General features: G+C 38.9%; 1 long non-coding RNA gene across 1 annotated transcript; it reads right to left on the bottom strand.

Moving 5' to 3' along the window:
• Window positions 1-1,196: 1,196 nt before the first annotated feature.
• On the bottom strand, window positions 1,197-3,670 carry LOC120289414. Its single transcript, XR_005547398.1, has 2 exons — window positions 3,367-3,670; window positions 1,197-1,508 (listed from the first exon to the last, which is right to left on the bottom strand). It is a non-coding gene; the product is annotated as an uncharacterized LOC120289414 (long non-coding RNA).
• Window positions 3,671-21,430: the final 17,760 nt, after the last annotated feature.

Raw genomic sequence — 21,430 nt, 5'->3', positions numbered from 1 at the left:
ATCTCTCACCTCAACTTCTTTTTTAGCGGGATCAAAGATCGGTGTTCCCATCAATATTGCTCCTAGTGGATTCTTTCATGCCGATTGGTGTGGGCTAGCAGTCCATTCATAGTCTGACCGCCACTGATTAGCTTCCCGGCCAATCCCCGATCAGCTGGTGGTTGAGGCATCACCAAATAGCCACTGTAATAGCTCTAGTGGTTGATCTCTTAACTATAGGTCTAAGACTGGTCTAATAGGTACGATTCTGTTTTGATTTGAACCAATGGCTGCCCATAATTCCAAAAGTAGCTGATCATTTCCAATCAACTCTAGGAAGATTCCTCGACAACATCGTGGTCGAGAACTAGTGAATCGGCTGCCAAATCTTCTTCAACAACAAGATTTGGGCCAGTGGTCCCAAATCAACCCAAACTTGGACTGGTTTTGTTCATGGTTCAAACTAGCAGCTCAGCTAGTCCGTTGACAATCCATAAGCATCCCGATCTGCTCATCAAAATTCTAATCATGTTTTGACGAGGTTGTTTCGTCCAATTACGTCAAAATCGATGAAAATTGAGGCAAGAAGTAATGCTTTTGGACTTGAATCAAATAAAGAGAGGTTAAAATAACTAATCATATTTGTGTGCCCTTGTAATTAGGATAGTTAGTGATGATTATCAGTTTTGCCATTTTCATCATCATTCGTATGTCCGCAATTAGGTCTTGAGTTTTGAACGAAAATGTTTGTCATTATTCATTTTGTATGTCAAATTTTTGGTTGGATTTGTGCACATTCTTAAGTGATTGAAATTAGGCATGCTTTCAGATTTTGATATAGGATTAAAGGCTTATCATGTACAAAGCCTTTCATGCTTGTTTAGGTCTCTTAAAGACCAAATTTCATGTTAGTGTCTTCTTGACTTTTGAACTACGTATTGCAAAGTTCGTGTACAGATGTGGTTCATCATAGTTGAATGTCATTTCCTATTTGAAAATCATATCACAATTGTGCTAGTTACACTCCAAAACTTTTAAGTACGTCATTATGAGTCTTGGATCATCTTGTAGTGACATTGTCACGACCCGAACCCCGGGCACATGCACATCCCTCAATGGTCGATTTAAAATTTGCAACATCCCAGGAACTGTTGCCGACCCATTCGTTATTTTTGCACATGCGGAAACGTAAAAACAATCTCCATACAACAAAACAGTGGGATAGAAACGTAAGATATTATTTTTCACAAGCCACACTTACAACATCACATTACTTATAGACTAGTTTAACACCCCAAGGTCTAATACAAAAAGTGAAGCTGTTCGATTACCCACTAACTAAGCTTCTATCTATAAGACTGGGGTTTACTACTACGATACCATACTTCTCGATTTCTCAGGAGTGAGCTGTCACCCTACATCCAGTATTGACGGAAAATCCGTCATCACTTGGAAGGAGATAGCGAGAGTCCTATTCCTCCTTTACTGCGACCGACTGTACACGACCTGGCCTTCCTCCATGTAGGGACCTGAAAAATGTTAGCCCACTAAAGGGTGACATCTCAGTAAGTAAATCCCCTAATTCCAAATTAGGCGAAGGGTATATCCTGCATGCAATCTAATCACGTTTCTCATACTTTCTTAATACTAGTACTGTCCTGCATGTTAGTGTCAATCAAATCATACATGAGATATCGAAATCATATATCATAAGAATACTTTTAACATGTACATATGTAAGGACATAAATGTCACATAATTACACGGGCCCCCAATTACCAGACTAAACCGTTATGGCACGTCTCATACCGCATCACACAGTTTTGTCTTTTAATTAGGTCCCTCACTTTCACCCATTCATGTGTCACAAATGATTTCAATGTTCAGATAACAGTCTTCCGGCATAACCGGGCATCGCCTTGCACCATCGAGCGCAGCATCGTCTACATCTAGACGGTATTCCATATAGGAGCATCGGTCCAGCCTCCGCTGCGACCGGCATCCGTTGACGTGGGACATTCCCGAAGGAGCATCGGCCCAGCATCCACTGCGACCGGTATCTGTTGACGTGGGGCATTCCCGAAGGAGCATCATCCGGCCCCAAAGGCTCGTGACAGCATTTCATATCATTCATGTATTTATTCAACTTCAGCCCAGGATACCGTGCATTGCACTCAAATACCTCAATTAAAATGGTGATCCCGGCCTATTTTCTTCATATTAGAAATGCATAGTAAAATAATCGTGTGTGGGGACACGGTCAGATCGAACCAGAAAATTTGTGTCATCTCTTTTAAAATCCCACATTTTCCAAAACCTGACACCCGGTATTTTATAATTAAATACCAAAAGTTTTCAATCACCATACAATAGCACAAAACATCACCCAATTCATGCGGATGCCATGCCTTTACACATCCATTCACTTCATAAAATCAATACACATGAAATTAGACCACTTTTTATTCTCGGGTGAATAGTGCACATGAACAGTGCATCATGAATAGTGAAATTCCAGAGTTCAATAACTAATAAATTAAATCTGCAAGTTATTAAAACACTAATTAAAGCAAGCAAAGCATCAAGAACCATCATCAAACTAAAATCAGTTCTAATTTACAGAAACCGAGCCTTCGCGCGTCTCCAAATTTAAATCCAGAAACTGCACCAATCGAGCTCGGAAAATTCCCAAATTCGAATATGTTGTAAAGAACATGTAAAAGAACATTTTTCATGAAGACACCAAGATCCAGATCCCTCTGGATTCGGCCCAGAAATTCTCTCTATCCAGCACAAAAATCGGGTCCAGTTCCAGAGAACCTAACTCATCGAAATCAGTTCGTTTTTGGGTGGAAATCTAGTCCGTTTGATTTGAAATTCAAGTATGTTAAACTAAACGTGATAATGAACAACTTTCATGAAGAAACTGATTAGAAATTCGACCTTGAAAGGTCAGTAACAGCCCTCTGAATCATAACAGGTCAGTAGTTACAAAATTGTCCGAATTACTGTTCCGAGGATGATGTCAGTAAAATCGTCATCTTTTTAATTTCTAAAAATTCTAAGAAAAATATATGTTACTATTTAGGATGTTCCAAACTTTTCTTCAGAATTAAATTCCTTCAAAATTGCAACACACAGTTGTCTACGAAATTAGGAAAATACACACGTCTTGGAAACTATTTCAGAAATCAGCTACTGTTCTAGTCCGAATCTTCTTCCACGACATTTATCTTACTCTCTAAACCATATCTAAGCTTTTTTATGGCCATCATAACATCCCTAACCAACATCCATCCATATCTAACGTCATCTACATATTTTTAACTTGTATGAATTCCTAATAGAGGTATTTAACCCCTAGTCCAGATTTAGAAGACAACTCACCACCGAAACTAATGGCGATCCTCACTTGTGGCCGGACGACAACACAAGGACAGCCCTAGAGGTTTTTGACGATGATTTGGACCCGGCACAACAGCTAGAGGTGTCGTTGAGTGACCACCACAGCAGCACACAAAGTCTCGGATTTTCTTGAGGAGGGAGGAACGCTCGAGACCTTGCTGTTCGGTTGCTGCTTTGTCGTCCAAGGGGGAGCTAAAATGGAAGTTGCACGTTCAAGGGAAGAGAAAGCAACAGCTTGTACGTTGAAAGAGACAAGGGAGAAGAATAAAATAAGAGGAAGAAAGGAAAATGTGAAAGTTGTCGTGTAAAATATAGCAGACAGACTTCCATGTGTGAGAAAAGGGTGGGGAAGGAGAGTGGAAATTGCTTGGAAGTTTCATTGAAGTTTCTTAAGCTTTTGGCCTAATTTTCCATGGAAATTTTGGCCACATATCACCATCATAAGCCCCACAAGATTTTCCAACGTTGTCTCTTTTAATTGAGATGAAAGAAAAGGTTGGAATTCATGTAAACTGATGAATCCGAATTTTGAAGTTGATTCTCGTAGCTTTTTCCCATGGAGATTGAGTTCCTTTCCCTATCAAGTGGTCCCTCTATCTTTTCCAAGTCCATCTCTATTAAATACCAAGGAAATTGAGGAGGGATTCCTACGAATTTCCTTTTGAGGAGACTTCTCTTCTTTCTTTCTTTAATTACCAATCTAACATCTAATTCAATAGGGTCAAGTCCCTTACTAACAACTTATAATACCTCTTAAATTGCTTCACATTAGAGGCCTTAAAATCCTACTTAAAATGTGGCAATTCCCTTACTCTTTTAATTTGCTAATCTTGCACATTTCATGAACAATTCCCATCATCAATAAATTTTGATAAGATGCAACAATGTCCTTGTGATGAATTGTGACGCATGACAATTCTTAATTTCTATAATCGACATCATTTCCTCGGTTAATTTCAGTCAAAATGTGATTTTAGCGCAACTTAAACTATCGGTTAGTTTTTGGGAATTTTTGGTGCACTGACCCATGGTCGATTATTCCCGAGCCACAATGTACATCTTCGACACATTGACGACTCTTGATTGTCGTGAAAAATCTTGAGGTTTCAATTACGAGCACATGGTACCAAAACAACAGAAAATTCGGTTTAGTGCCGATCGACGAGAAATTTGTAATTAGTTGGAATCACCCAAGCCTAATTTTATCTCTATCGAATCGACCTATTTCCGATTTCTGATAGATTTTCGACTGTGCTGAACTAATCCTTGTAGACTAACACGGTCGAGTAGTCGATTCCTAGTCGAATTCTCAAGTTTGTTGCATCAAAATCCTTTAATAACTTTCACATTTAGTCAAGTTATCTCATGAGTGATCAGCTCAGAGAATAGCGCTATAAGCACGTCGACGAAAAGCCCGATTTATTTAATTGAAAACAGAAGCGGAAAATCAAACTGTCACAGACATCAAATCGTATGATATTTTTGCATACTTGCTTAGGGTTAGATAATTCTCCTAATAACTTATATCATCCAATACTACGTTGTGTGTGATCTTCATGCCATTTATGCATTACATGAATGATTTTAGGACTTAATAATGCATGTTTAAGTTTTAGTTTTCAATGGTTGACATACACACTTGGTCTTAGAGCACTAAATCAACCTTGATTGGACCCGAGCCTTGCTAGGAAGTTATAAAGCACACCTAGAGTTTTCAAATGCCATTAATTTCATGCAAATTGCTTGTTCTTAGGTCCATTTTCCTTTTTTCCTAAGTTAGACTAAAATTTAAACTTAGGATTAAATTCAAACCCCTATTTTTAGCTCAGTTTAGATAGGCTTTTACCATTTTTGTACCAATTTTTTGGTAGGGATTTTGGAGGCATCTTTACTTTTGCCCCTGCAAAAGAGAAGATGCAAAAATAGATTAATAAGTAAGGCCAAAATCAAATGTGAGTTGAGGCCTGAAGGATTTCTATCATTTTCTTTGGTGATACTTGGGACACCATTTCGCTTAGGAGAGTTTATTAAAGTCTGACATGCCTCTCATTAATTTGTTATCTGTATCTTTGACGGTCAAGTGATCCTACAATAGATAAGAGGGAACATGTTAGTCATGAACTCTTTTAGGAGTCGAACAACTGGAAGCGATACAATATTACCCTTCATTGGTTTGCTAATTATTGAATAGACCTAAGGTTTTAAAGCATGAGGAGGATATGAAGTTCTTCATTTTCCATTTCATCAGGTCATCTACTCTCCAATTGTTGCGAATGCAAAAGAAACAAAACAAATTTTATTAGTTTTCACACATGGCAACTAGTCGTCGCTTTTGGGGATCGAACCTTGGTCACATCTGGACCACTTCAATCCCCATACTACTAGGCCACGGTATTGGTAGTGTTCAGGGTGCACTTTTTTTTTTTTATCTGGCTGAACTGGCTCATGGATGACATGTCCTTTCGCACCCAATTAGGTGAATTCGATGTAGGTCACTTCCATATACTTGCTTGACAAGTATCGATTTGTTCAAGTCATTCCATTGAATTTAGTTCTTGAATCCTAATGCTTTCTGTCAAACAGAGAAACTATGTCAAAAGCAAAGTTAGAGAGGGGAAATATTGGAAATGATACCAAATTACCCTTCCTCCGAGTTCGTATTTGATAACTCCTAAGGATATTTGAATGTTGATGAAAGTCATAGTTCAACATCTTTTTATTGGCCTTTCTCATCGTAGCCATGCATAAACGATTGATGGCCGTTGCTTCATCTTCAACACCTTCCTTATGTGGAATTTTTCTTCTGCCTTTGATCATATGAACATTAGTAGCATTGGGCAAAGTCATGTGCCTCAAGCTTCCATGAAATTTAAGATGGATAATCAAAACCTCTAGTTTTCTAATGGCAATCACTTCTCGAGAGAGTATGCGTCTGGAACAAGAAGTGAGGTTTCCAAATTCTAAAGTTATCATCTGGATTAGGGGGCTAGAGATCGCCTCGACTGTCTAAATTTCTCCTTGTTGAAGTAGCCAATTCAAAGGAAGAGAAAAATTCCTTCACTACGTTTCTTGGCTTGTCAAGCTGAAAATCCCATCAATGATACCGCAATGTCTAGTTGCTCGGGCATGCCTACCCTAAGCTACCATGGTATGCATGCTTCGAGTTCAACCGTATGCCTGTGCTTATTACATCCTATCTTTCATCTCCTGTAAATAGAAGAAAAATGACGTCATTTCCAAAATTATTTTCAGGGAATAAGACATACCCTTTATGAAATGGGATGATCTTTTCTGTTTGCCCCTACTTTTTTGAAAGAGTGTTTTAGAATCTGACAAGTTCACATGCCATTTTCAAATGTCCCCCGTCATGCTAAGTAAAGGGGATGTTGCTCTTAGATGCGAAGTGAGTTAGTTAGAAAAATAAACATGATTAAATTTGACATCTTGATTTGACAAAAGCTTTTGGCAATGAAATATTTTTTGTTTTCAAAAGTATATATTTTTTAGGGGGAGGGGAACATGATGAAGCCCAACCCTTTGTATTCTTCTTGGATGATATTTTCTTTTCATGGTTGGATAGCATCACCAAGCCAGTTTGGAATACCACCTCATGCTCTCAAAATGAAATATTAGAATTGTACATTCTGAATGAAATTAAATTATTGGAATGGAAAATGCAACAGTAACACACTAGACATGATAGAAACATGAGATTATAAAAACAACCAAAACCCATGAAAACTCTTATGAAAAGGAGCACTTTGATAGTGTTGGTCTTGAAATCAAGCACCTTTGAGTTCTTTGCCCCCAATAGACTCGAAGTATTCACATGAGAGGACCACTTCATTGAAGCTACGGAAGTGCAATCCATGCAACCAAAAGTGATGCTTACGGGGCAAGGCTTTTATGAGTAGCTTCATTTTTTCTTCCTCGGCCAATTGAGAGTTGGTTTGCATCATGAAAGCCTCCCACCTTTCTACATATGCCCAGAAATCCTCCATTGGTCTTCTTTTGATGCGAACCAAATCCTCACAAGGCAATTTAGTTCTAATCTTGCTTTGGTATTGATGCAAGAATGCGGAAGACAACTCATCTCATTCCCTCATGAGGTAGATCATTGCCATGAAGAATCATTGCAATATGGACCCTGTGAGACTTTCTTGGAAGGCCTGAGTTATGAATACCGTCTAGTTGTAGTGCCGACTCATTTCAACCTGGAAATATTGCAAGTGGGTCATGGGACAAATCGTGCTATTATATTTCCAGAGATTAAGTACCCTCATTTCTCTAGGGGTCATAATCCTATGAAGGCAAGATGGACCCACCGAGTCTTGGCTAGGAAAATGGTTTTCCCATAGCATACTCATTGCGGTGGTGAATTCTACTACTTTGGGAAAGATGGACTCTACTGAGATCATTTCATTACTTTCTCTCGGGTCAAAATTTTCAATCAAGAATGAGGCGTTTATGTCATCCTCATGGTCGGGTGACAAATTTAGCAACTCATTAGGAGATAAGTCATGAAGAACGAATGTTCCCTTTTCTAACAGGCTTTGGATCCTGTGTGTGGGTGGGAGGCAGTCATTCAATGAATGAATGATTTCATTTGTATAATACTGGTAGCTCTCAGGATTGTACCTTAGGGGATGCTCGAAGTCTTGGTGTGGTGGCTCATTGGTTGTCAGATTTTGTCTACATTCAGTGGCAGGCGTTAGCTAGAATTGCTTAGGCTTTCTTTTCTTAACTCCTGGTATTGACCTTTTGAGTAAAGCCCTTTGTTTTACTGGTTGAGTTTGTCATCAAGAAGACTAGGAGATGGTGGAGCTTCGCTTCCTAGGTTGATGGGGGTCGGCATTTTTTGGATCCTAGCTCTTGTGGTTAGCTTGGAAAGCTACCTTGCCGAGCTTTGGTTCTGAATAGGTTTTATAGTGTTGACATTGTTTGCGGGCTCCTTGCCTTTCTTAGTAGGAAGCTTCTCAGTAATAGGATACTGCTCAGTCGTCCATTTATCATGCAAGGCTACATTGATATTTTCTCCGATCGATCATCCTTCTGTGGGCTACAGGTCAGACTAGGCAGTCGGGCTCCTCCTTGACACATCATGTGTTTTTAAAAAATATTATCCTTCATCTCTGCAAACTATTGGTTCTTCGTGAGGTGGGGTGATGTCGGTGTTTATGTCAAATTATATTCTTGGCGGAAAGCATTAGTTAGCTCCCCTCAAGTCTTAAGAAGACTAATCCTCCTTACAATGTACCACCATAAGGTGGGGCCAGTCAAATTCGATTGGTACAATGGAATCATCATTCGAACCAAGCAGGCCTACAAATAAGTCTCTAGGCAAGAGGTATTGGCGCACCCCTCACATTCAGGCACTTTGAGCTATTCTGGGATTTTAACATTTGCATAATTAAACAAATAAATGGGATCTTGACCTGCACTTGACTTAGCTTCTTCATGATCCTTGCAAATTGTTTGTCCTATTAGTTATCGAGTGTGTTTAAAGCAGCTATGGGGTAGGGCTTGGCCTTGGGTGGACTCCATTTGCCTTAAGAGTTGTCAAAGGACAATCGACATTTGTCCCACACCGTCTTTGATATTAGCGAGGTAATTTTGTACATTACTTTGATCGCGTACTATTGCTTGAGGCTATTCGTCGGTGTTTCATAATTACCTGACGTTGCAAAAACAATGAATGAGCACGAGAGTAAATAAAGATTGACCCATGGCTATGGTCCAATTGTTTTTATTTATCAAAAAGGGATTTCATAGACAACATACTTCTAAAATTTAAACATGAAACTAAAATGACAAAATGAAATACTAGACATTAAACAAAAGTCCCTAAACAATGGGACTGAGACAAAGTTTTCAAAATATTAACATTAGGGGACACATGGCTACTATTTTATATGCGACAGGGAGCCTTGGTCTTGTGAAGATGTTTGCTTTCTTGGACTAGCTCTAAGACGTGTACCCAGCTCATTCCCAAATCCCTTTGCATATGCTCTGCTTGCCTGTGTTGATTGATTTTGTTGGTTAGGTCAAGGACCAATGGCCGCAATCTTGTCGAGATACGATGGTTGTAGATGTAGGCCTCATAGACGTGATGTGCATTTTCCTACCCCTCAAGCCCTTCAGGTAACGTGATCCTTTTGTGATGACACTTGCTCCATGTTTCCCCAATAATGGAAATCTCAAATGCGTAGTCACGGCTTTAATGTGTGAAAAAGAGTAAAGAGATCTTCATCTTGAAAGGTGGTGGGATCTCCTAAAGGGCTTCGTACTGTCGTGCCACCCTATATGGGTAATAGGGAGTGGCGCCGGTGAGGCCGAACAACAAGATTGGATTGCTATGTTTGTAAGCAAAGTGAACTCTCTTTCTATGAAACCAATCAGCACACCACAGGAATGCCTCAGGAGCGGGATTCCTTAGGGAATCTATCCAGTTAAAACAACTTTGGTTGGGAATGTACGGTCTCAAAACCACAAATCTCTATAGTGGATTTTCAAAATCATTTATTTCAAAAAATTGCATAAGGTCTCAAAATTCGCTTAGGTGAGAAAAGAACTAGACCTGCAAAATTTCTGGGGAAGCCCACATGATTTTTTCTATGTTTTCTTTAAAATGATTAAGGGACAAGAATGTTTCGGCTAAAATCATGTTGACATAATTTTGTCCCCTTAAGACTTGATCAATCACCCATGCCATCAAGGGACTTATGGCATCTTTTTGATGGGGGAAAATGATGAACCTGAAAAAGGTAAGAGGAAAATCTCGCTTTTTTAGGTCAATGGCTAATTTTCGAAACAATTAGTCAAAAATGCTAGGGGAAATGTATTATGGTTGGTTTTAAGAATTTGTCTCATTATGTGGACTTCAGTTCTTAAAAGTCGCACTAACCCCCGCAGTGGGTCAATACATGTTGGTGGCCTAACAAGCTTATTCTCAAGAGGCACTACAATGATGATGCTGTATTTTTCCAGAGTTGGGGTTAGCTCGAACCCACCAAAGTGGATGTCCTAGGACACCAAAAAGTACCATTGGCTATAGGACTTCGGGATGAACAAGAATCTCGAATAATGATAGAAGATGACTGACTTTAACTTTCACACGCTCTTGGATAAATTAGTCCAATTGACATTACCATCTGAAGAGCTCTGCTTTGGGGGTAGGAATAAACTAGATATCGTCTCCTCCCATTGCATATAAACTAAGGCTCAAAAAAACCTACCTAAATTGCCATGGGCCAATAAAAAAAGATTGAGTAAAAAAGGTAAATAAATCACTTTGCTTCTAAAGAAAAATGGCAAGTATAGAGACATTCACATGATATGTGCAACTCGATGTCTAACTAACTCAATGTCTAACTGAGAAGGTTTAGAGAAATTAAGAGGGTGTCTGCCCATCGCAGTCTCGCGTTGGCATCATATCCTTTTAACCTTGGCTTTACCTAAAGAAATTTGGGGGAAAAAAAAAGGCAACCTCTTCATTGCAATCTCGTGTTCAAGGTCATTTTTTCTTAACACCATCCTAAATATCCTATGACGGCCTAGGTCCGACGATTGGGTTGTGTGTGCCAAGTGTAGTGCTAAAATATTAAAACATACATAGCAGTTTATAATCACAAAACATTTTATTTTGACAAAATTAAAATTAATCTCTAAGTTACTAGCTTGCATAAAAGCCAAAAAAAAAAAAAAAAAAAACCCAAGTTAGTGAAGTGTTTAAACAAGATAAAAAACAACCTAAGTCCACCAAAAAAAAAAAAAATCTCAGCAGAGCCGCCAAGCTGTCGCGACCTCTCTTTTTCAGCGCCTTATTATGTGAGCGCTTGAGGAGGTTAATGGTTTGCTAAGTCTATTATGCTTAGCCCTCGCTCTCTTAAGCTCACTAATTCACGGCTTATGGTTCAAGTTTTTAACCTGCAAATTAATTTTAAATTGGAGTCTCCATTAATCGATTTGGAGTGCGTCGATTAAAAACCCAAGTGAAATATAAAGATAAATATTTTACTTTTATGCAACAAATAAAGTAGGATTTGAGACATGATTATACTAATTAATCACTAATGCCCTTCTAATATTTAATTTTATTTAAACCCTAAGACTTTTTGGATTTTTTCAATGCATAAAAACATTTTTTTACAATAAAAAGTAATTTCGATTTTTGATCTCTTTTTTAAAATGTAAATCATTTTTTTGTTTACTTTTTTGACTTTTTGGTCTTTTTTTTTTTTTTGGGGAAAACATAGAATATTTTTGGATTTTTCTGATTTTCTGAAAAATATATTATTTTTATTATTTTTTTTATTAAAATACTATTTTTATATAATTAAAAAAGACCCGGGTTGGGACCTACCCGGTTCGTTAAAACCAGCGGCCTGGATGGGCCTATGGGTGGACCCAGCCCGGAATCCTTTTTCTTTTAAACAATCCAAGCCCACAAAAAACAACAAGCCCACCTACTCCTAGGCCCGCGCAAGATCAACCCAGGCGCAAATGGGCCCAGTTGGCCGGAACCAACGAAACCCTAGCCCGAATGGCCACGACGAACGGCGTCGCCCGTCTGCGACTAGTCGTCGGACTCTGCCGGCGCCACACCAGCCTACCCTGGCCGATGACTCGACCTCTGTACTTGCCCTCACACGGCCGTGGCTGAGAGCACGTCCGGGCTGAGACGCCGCGGGGGGAGCGGCGGCGAACAGCAAGCTCGACCAGCTCGGGTCAAGATGCAAGGGGAGCGGCGGATGGGGGCGGCCGAGCTCGTCACTACCTGTCCGCAGTGAGCAGCGTCAGTCGGCCTGCTGGGTCTAGCACGACACGGCTTCGGACGACACGGCACGGCGGGGGTGACTTCGTGACAGGGGAGCTTCGATTCGCGCCGGGCTTCGAGCACACGGACAATGGTGGATCAGGGTTGGGGGGCGGGGGCAGCAGCCGGCGTTGGGCCAAAGAGCTTCAGGGCGGCCGAGCTCGCGACTAGTCGATGAGGCGGCGGGTGACACCACTGCTGCGACTTGAGGCGGGGGTCAGTCACACGGTTTTCTCTTTCTCTCCCTCCCTTGGTTTTAGCCGTTTCTGCTCAGATCTAGCCCTCTCTCCGGCCGACCTCCCCTCCTCAGATCCCCGGCTTGCTCGGTCTTGATCCTCCCCTGGAGGCTGGTCTACGGAGGCGCACGGACCGCCGGTCCTTCGCGCTCCGAGTGGCCTCCGCTGGCCGAACCGGCGTCCCACCTGTCGAGGTGGCTCTAGCTAGGCCGCCTCCTCTATCGCATTGAAGACGCGTGCGTCCTTTCCCTCTGTGCCGCTCCTCGTGCGTCGCCGTCTCCTCCTCCATCTGGCATCGCGCACGTCCGGCTTACTACGCGGGTTGCAGAGGCAACGGAGGAAGAAGACAAGGAGGAGGGGGCCGGGCCAAGGGAAAAGGGGTAGTGGGCCTTGGGCCCGCGTGGGGAAGAAGAAAAAAAAAGGGGGGAAGCTGGGCGCGAAGGCCCAGCCCCCCGCGGGCTATTTTTTTTTTAATTAATTAATAAATTATCCGAAAAAGGTGAAAACTAAAGGAAATAAAAAGGAAAGAAAGCTTAATGGAAGCAAAATAGAATTTAAGGCCTAAGTGATGGCCGGCAAGTTGTTCTGGCTACATTTTATTCTCTTCTACTCATGTTAGGATCGAAAGAGCCCACTATAGCAAGTAGTTTTTTGAAGTCTTAGAAAAACAAGTCGATCAATTAATTGATTACATTTTTTCATGATTTAGGAATACGAGCATGAAGTTGGGCTTCCTAGAGGTCCGTGGAATACCTACAAGTTCAAGGCATAGATTAAGTCAAGACCTTTTGTCTGTGCAATCGGCACTAATCTAGAGCAATCTATATGTAATTAGTGACCTCCAGCCATAATACTCATGTCGTTTTCTCCTGAATGCTCAGTGTACAAATGTATATTCATGCCATCAATAACAGGAAAGTTTTCCTTTGACCTAGGTCCACATGGATGAGGTCAATCACCACATCGATCATTATCGGTCCCATATGGATTCTACATGGGTCAATCATGCATCGATACTTGTTAGTGTATAGTTAGAGTTAGCAATCATGGATTTAATCATGTCAATAACCAGGTAAAGAATGTAATAAATAAATTAGTAGCGGCGAGGGGGAGGATACCAGTTTAGGAGGGCAAGATACATAAATTTCATTTGGGAATTTTATAAAGGATAAGATATATTTGATACAAATTATATCAAGCTTCAAGCACCAAGAGACCAGGGAGCCAACTGCCATCATTGTGATTGAGCCTTTGAGGTTTATACATTCATCACGCAGACTCTTTCAATGTGTTTTCTTGAAGGTTCTCTTGTCCAATAGTAAAAGTTTAGCTAGTCAAACTTAAAACCTCTTAAAGCCATATAACTTCCATTAATTTTTTTTTTTTTTTTTTTGGGGGGGTGGGGGGGTGCGGGGCGGAATTTCCATTAGATTGGCCTAGTGAAAGAGTGTAAACTTTTTTTCTTTAAGAAGATTGTCGTTAACTAGAAAAACAGCACACGTTTTGAGGAATGAAAAAAATTATAACAAGAAGTATGTTAAGAAAATATAAATAAACTTTTGAATAATTTATTTAATTATAATAAATCGTATAGTAAAAAGGAATCAACTCATTGAGTTGATGAAACATATTTAAATTTAATTTAAAAAGGTGTTTTATTTACTTTCGGATTACAATTTGATCTCTCTTCTCATATTATACAGTAATGAGTTCCTCTATAAAATATATGGATTTTCACTAGATCCATTGTATTTCGTACATGCATGAGAGTTCACTTATGAAACACAATCAATTACATATTAGGCCACTACACACTTATATGGAGAAATTGTCCAATCAATCTTAAATCTATTATAATGATGCAAATTCAATGTAAATTTTCTAGTTTTATCAATTTAGTCATAAAATTTTCACAAAATTTGAATGTAGTCATTTCAATCAATTTTGACCAAAAATAGTTGACATGGTGGTGTATCACATAAGTTAGTCGATGATGACTGGATAGGTCACTATGTTGGTAACTTCCAAAAAAAATTGATGGGAATGACTATATTGGAACTTTGCGCAAGGTTTAGCAAAAAATTGACAAAATTAAAAAAAATTAAGACTTAATTAGCATTTTGATTGATTGGGTAATTTTCTTTAGTTTGTACAAATGGATGAGGTCAGATGAGAAGTGTCGATCGTAGGTCCATTTATGGGATTGCAATGGCAGGGCCCTAAAATCTATAATATACGTCACATGCTCAAATACTATCTTACAAGTCAATCTTGTAATAATACATTTGAGAAATTAGGTTTTTTTTTTTTTTTTTTTTTTTTTTTTTTTTTTGCGGTGATACATTTCTCATTTTCAATTGTGTTACTTAAACAAGAACTCTAATAATAATACTCTACTACTATTGAAATGTGAGACACTGTTCACTAAATTGAAAAAACGAGTAGAGGCCATCTATTCATATTTCTGTGGATCTTTTTGTTTGCCTCTTCTAATCTACTCGTTCCTTCATCATGTAGACAATGGGCTTTTGGGCACAAGTTTGCCCTTCGTATAATGGGAAGTTGTAAAGATGGTCGTGTATTATTGACCATGTCCGATTTTGGCCTTTGTACCTTATTTTGTGAGAGATTTTGGTGTCTAAACTAACAATCGATCAAGATATCAAGTGAATTATTGTATCCATCTAAACGTCCAAGGAAAATATAGAGTAAGAGCCGAAGATGAACATGTGGCACTGATGGGTCTAAACAAATAAAAAATAAAAAAACCGGGAGCAGTTACAAATTCCATCCCTTTGTTTCATTTTGGTCATCCTTATTCTTTATCTTGTGACAGATTTAATTCTTAAACTATTTATTGATCTTAATTTGAGCATAGAGTTCCTAGCTTTCCATCCCTGTTCACGAAAGGAAGCAGACTAGGTATTGGAGATGCACGTTTAAGATGTCACGTTAGTTTGCGAATAGAATCATATTGTTACTACTCTAGGCTTAGGTCATCGGTTTTCCATTTTCATCCCACATATCGAAGCCACATGTAGATTCGGTACTTTCTTGACATTTTCCATTTTTGAAGAAGATGAAAAAAATATTTGCCATGAAATCACAACTCTAATTTAATTTAGGGACCAATTCTATCAGCATATAAAGTATGAGGAACAATTGAATAGAGACGATAATTTAGTGATGGCTTTTCTAATTTCTCCATAATTTTAAGTTATTTGTTCATTTCACCGTAGCCCCACATATTCATTTCCAGCTCTCAGTCGGCATTTTTCATTGACATTTCTCTCGAATCCAGGATCAAAGATTAATTTAAAGACCAAATCTTTCGCACAAAAAGTATGTACCAATTTGAATATTGATGATTGTAAATGGACTAAATTTGTAATTTCCTATTTTATTGACTACTTTGGAATTGGTGTCCTTTCCATTTAAGGATAAATTTAGACCGTCTTCAATCAAATGTCTAAAGATAAAGGAAATAAGATAACTTAAAATCTTTTTAGAATAGAGAATAGAGACAGAATAAGCACCAGTTATCGGGCTGGACAGAGACAGAAAATGACGATGAGGGGAGGGGAGGGTGTGTTTGCCTTGCTTCCTTGTATCCTTCCATCCTTGTTACATAGAATCCGAAAAGCAGTACACAAAATATGCTGCATACACTTTTGACGTATCTTTTTATTTGCATTTCACCTTTGTTTCTCAAGCCTGTAAGCTAATCTCACCGATTTTGTAAAACTTGTTTTTAGTTTATTACTTACAAAAAAAAAAAAAAAAAGGGTCTCTAGATGGGGATGTAGCCCCACATAACTTGGGTGTACATGAGTGACCTCGAATACAAGTTTGGCTATAAGGTGAGGCCTAGCCGACCTTCTCTTATGATGTGCTTTAGTCCTTTAAATGTACCTCACTTGTGACGACGAGTGTGTGAATAACTCGTTCCTAATTTATCACGAATGCATATATGAAAAAGGTGCATGGCATCTAATAATGCATCTTTTGTTCAAATTCTATTTCTTCAGGAGATCAATTGAGGGCATGTGCACGGTGACAAATGAGCTTTCTTAATCTATACTAATATCACAAAGAAATGTCTTTTTCAGCAACAATTCCAAGCATCTCTCAAATTGCTTGTTATCTCTCTTTCCAACAGGAGTCTATGCATGTACTTTTCACGGTGAATAGTTCAAGCATTTTCAAAGAACAAAAAGCATCATATTCTTGACCTTGCAATGCGGCACCAAAATATAAAAAAATGAGCCTTAAGGTGTGTTGCTTTAACCAAGAGCCTGCTCAAGCTCACTTTAGAATTAAGCCCTTCTTGCATAGTTGGAAGGGAAAGGTTATATTTTAGACATATGTGGTCCCTCTTTGAAGGTGGTGCCCTAGCGCTTTATCTTTTTGTCTTGGATAAGCATGGTACCCTAGGGCTACTTCTTTAGGAAAGTCGGACTTATTCGTTTGGAATGTCAAACGTTGCCCATGAGGAACTTTGGATATTAGCTAGCCACGTGAAGATTCTAAAGCAACATAATAATGCGGATGCTTCAATGCTAGTTTTTTCTGTATATGTATATAAATAAGTCCCTTCAGACTAGCATTAGGACATGTCTGAAGCCCAATGAAAACGAATTATAGTGATATATTGACGTATGCCATTCAATTTTGTTCATCTAAAAGGTTGGGAAGTCTTACATGAAGTTGCAGAGAGTGAACTTGTAGCCAAGAATGATTTGCCGGCTTCGCAGCGCCGTGAAGGACATTTACATTGGATGGCCGGCAAGTTATTCTTGACGACATTTTGTTCTCTTCATCTCATGCTAGGCTGAAGAGACCCTACTATTTCCAGTTATTCTTTGAAATTTTAATGTACCTTTAAAAAAAGGAGTCGGCCGATATGTTTTTTCATTTTTTGGTAATTTACAAGTGCAGGTGGTGAAGATCAGCTACTGAGAACCCCATGGAATAATAGACAAGTTTCATGAACAGGTTAAGTTAAAACCTTTTTCCTGTGCAAGATCTAGAATAGTTTGTACGCAGGTGATGGGATTCAAACGCTTAACCTCCGGCTACAACACTAATGCCCATTTCTCTCAAATAGATGCTCAGTTCTACGAACGTTGACCCATGCAATCAATAGTGGGAAATCTTACTTTGACCTGGGTGCCCATGGGCCAGGTCAATCACGCATTGATCATATGGGTTATGAAGTCCGCGCGGGTCTTGCAAAATTTGATGATTTTGATTACATCCTGTTTATGGACCCAAGTCTAGACAAGAGCTTCCCATCAATAGCACCCGAATGATGGACAGAGGAATGACGGTGTCTTCGAAGATTTCTTTGGGAAAATAAGTTCTATGGATGCTCTCGGTTGAATAAATTAGCAGTTACTTTTTTAGCATGCTTCATTCTTTCATGCTCTCGCCAGATCTGGCGAGGGTCGAGTCTCACCCATGGCCGGCGAGGGCGAGCCCCGCCAGCTCGGCGCAAGGCCAGCTGCCTCGGAGAACCCCAGGAATCACAAAACCCTCACCCCCACATATCGTCGCCGTGGGAGAAATAGGCAAAACTCCGGGGCCGGAGCCGTGCGACCGAAGATACCCTGAGCTCCTGTAAACCCTAGAGATGACGACGAGGACGAGCGGAGGAGAGAGGAAATTTCTAGGGCGAGATTGGGATTGGAGAATGGAGCCGGGGAGGAGTCCAGTGGCCTTGCGGGCCGAGCTGGCGGGGCTCGCCCTTGCGGGCCATGGGCGAGGCTCAACCCTCGCCGGGCGAGGTCGAGCCTTGCCCTCGGCGTGAGGTGGCCGGCGAGGTCGACCTTGCCAGCCGGTGGTCGCCGAGCTCGGCGACCGGCTGGAGGAAGAAGATGAGAAGAAAAAAAAAGAATAAAAAGAAAAAGAAAAAAGAAAGAATAAAAAGAAAAAGAGAAAATAAATAAAAAATAAAAATATTCAAAAATATTAAAATATTATTAAAAATTGTACACGTCGGCCGATTAGGCCACGTCAGCCAACCGGCGTCCAATCAACAAAATCCAGCCAAAATTGGTCGGAAATGACTGGATTGACACAACGTAAAAATGTTTAGGATTAAATCGACACCAAAAAAAGGTTTAGGACTAAATCGGCACAAAGCCAAAAGGTTTAGGACTTTTTTGGCACTTTTCCCTGTGATTGCCATTTGAGGATTTTGATAAGCACATAAATGCTGAAAAATTGAATTCTGCCGCAGTTATTTCAAAACATAATGTACACTTAGGAATAAATGACGATTGAAGTAGGACTTAAGCAAATATATCCCATCCACGAAGATTGACTTATAGGATAAGTTTCGAGCATGTAAAAAGTTTCGAAAATTAACAGGTCAATGTTAAGGTCCTGCCCTAACAATCCCATCAATGGACAGCATCCATTTGTATAGACTGTACAATGGCCCAATACCTAACTATGGCGTTTCACAATTGGACTCTCATGCATGGACCAAAATCTTTCGGCTCATATAAATATCAACATGATCGAAAGTGTTCTTGATCAATCTATGAGAAGCCAAATAGATTGGAGATCTTAACCTCGTACGCAATAATTCCAATAACCCCATAAATACTTCAAAGTAAATAATTAGCGTACGATATTATATAAGGCTTCAAACTGTGGCTGAAATGTAAATGAAAGTAAATTAAATTTCTAATTTTTACGTCACGGTTCCTTCGATAAAATACCTTCCAAACCTCTAATATTTACTATTGGCCACAGTTTTTTAAAGAGAATTTTCGAGAAAACACGTTGAAACAGTCGTGTTATGAATAAATCAATCTTAAAGAGTCAAATCACAATAATGGACCTAAGGAATGGCCGGTGCTGGCCGGTGCTGGCCTGATCGCTTGGTGCTTAAAGGTTGGTACAAGTTTTATTGAATATATATTATACTTTACAAAAATTCAATTAAATTTTTTTTTATCTCACCTCCAAATCTCGCCACCTTCCCTTCCCGATTTAGATTTCCATTGCCGCCACTAGTCAATCATTACATTCTTTAACGTAATCATTAACAGTTTTGTTTATGATTTCTTCTTCGACGCTATGTTTCCATAACAAGTTCCAAGAGCGCAGTTGATCTTAGGTGATCGTATGCCTTTAACGAAATACTACGAAAGTCCCTAATGGTGTCGCAATTATACGTACATCATTGAACTTGACATGGCCAAAGAAAAACAATTAGATCATTATGTCGCAACCTTCCTTAAGGTGAATTACCCAGGAGAAAGCTAATGAATTATTAAGTCCAAAAACTTAGCATAGGCTCTCTCAAATCCAACTAATCGCAACTTGACACTAAAAAATTAATCCATTTTAACATGTAGTTTTACTCAATTTGGAACTGCCATTAATCAAGTAGGGTTGATTAGAATACTTTACCTTTGCAAACTAGAGATTCAATTGGTTTTGAAACATAGTTACACTAAATTGATCTAACACTCTTTTGGTACATTTTCATTTTAATTTCAAAAATATTTTGTCAACAGTTTTTATTAATTTTAACCTAAGCCACTAACATGCAAATGGTGGTCACTCAGGTGCATAATCAACAGAATAACATTCAATAAACCCAAGTAATAAATTGTAAAAAAAATTATGACTAACCTTAACATGATTTCTAAATGACATGACACCTAATTTTTTTATTTTTATTTTTTTAAGATGTTAATTATGTGCAATCTTAATATAAATTTAATATGCATGATTTTTATTCTAACGACATGCGATATGCAATTCATATGACATAACTTAAGCCATCACAATATGTGTGTAATCTAATTTATGTAATCCTAACTATGCATGTGCTACAGAATGAACAACGTGGTAATTCTATGTGCATGCGTGTTCTTTTTATGATTTTTATCTTTAAAATAATGCAACTCCCATAATTTTTTTTTTTATATGCAACCTACAAAAAATAACAATGGAATGAAATATGATTAATTATGAATAAACCCTATTAATTAACCAAACAAAGGACCTTTGTGTTTTCCTTTTAAATAGATAAAAAACTAACATGACATATTAATTTTTATTGAAAAGAAAGTGACCTGATGATGCAATGCACATTTTTTTTACTAAATCGAGTAATGCATGAAAACTCGATTATTAATTATGGTCCAACTGTATGAGGGCAACACTAAGACATTAAGCCTAAAACGTATGACCCACTAACTAACGCACAACATAGGGCATGCATATTACGAAATTTATACAACCTAAATAATAGTTTTTTCGGTTTTTTTTATTAATGAAAATTATGAACTATCCTAATTCCATATGCATTGCTTTAAACACGAAATACGTATGCCCTTAAGTTCTAGACATATGATGCATGATTTGTAATGTATGCAGGACAATTAATTAATTAAATGACGCATCAAAAAATATGTCCTATTGATAATCCGCCAATACAATTTGATGAGGTATTATCTTAATGTGAATCAATTACGCATTGCAATCCATAATTTACCACGGAAAGTCAAAATAATAAAAAATCTGATGACAAAGTTCCTAATCAGATAATGTCTAATTATAACAAATTTCCAAATTGGATAATGTCTATATATATCAAAGCAAATCAAGTCAGAATTGACATATATCACAGACTAGGAAAATGAACATTTGAACTAAATTTAGCCTAAAGAGATTACCTAATCCAGGACACGGCTTTCTCGAGGGGGTGGCAACAAGGCTTGCAGACTGACAAATAAGGTATGACCGAGACTTCACTGGTGCTTGGTGAGTAACTGGTGATTAGAGTTGGTGGTCTAACGACAATTCCACCATTGTGAGGCCTAGCCAATGAATCAAAAACCTGCACAGAAAAGAATCAACATCCGCGTTGATGGACTGATTCGAATGAAAGAGAGAGCTAACGTCGGGAGGGCAGTGTGCAACACTTTGTCGTCAGGGGTAGCGGCACAACTCAGTAAAGAGTGGCGGACAA

Source organism: Eucalyptus grandis, chromosome 2 (genome assembly GCF_016545825.1).
Source record: "Eucalyptus grandis isolate ANBG69807.140 chromosome 2, ASM1654582v1, whole genome shotgun sequence".
Lineage (NCBI taxonomy): Eukaryota > Viridiplantae > Streptophyta > Magnoliopsida > Myrtales > Myrtaceae > Eucalyptus > Eucalyptus grandis.
Note: the sequence above shows the minus strand (reverse complement) of the source record. Positions and strands in the feature narration are given on the sequence as shown.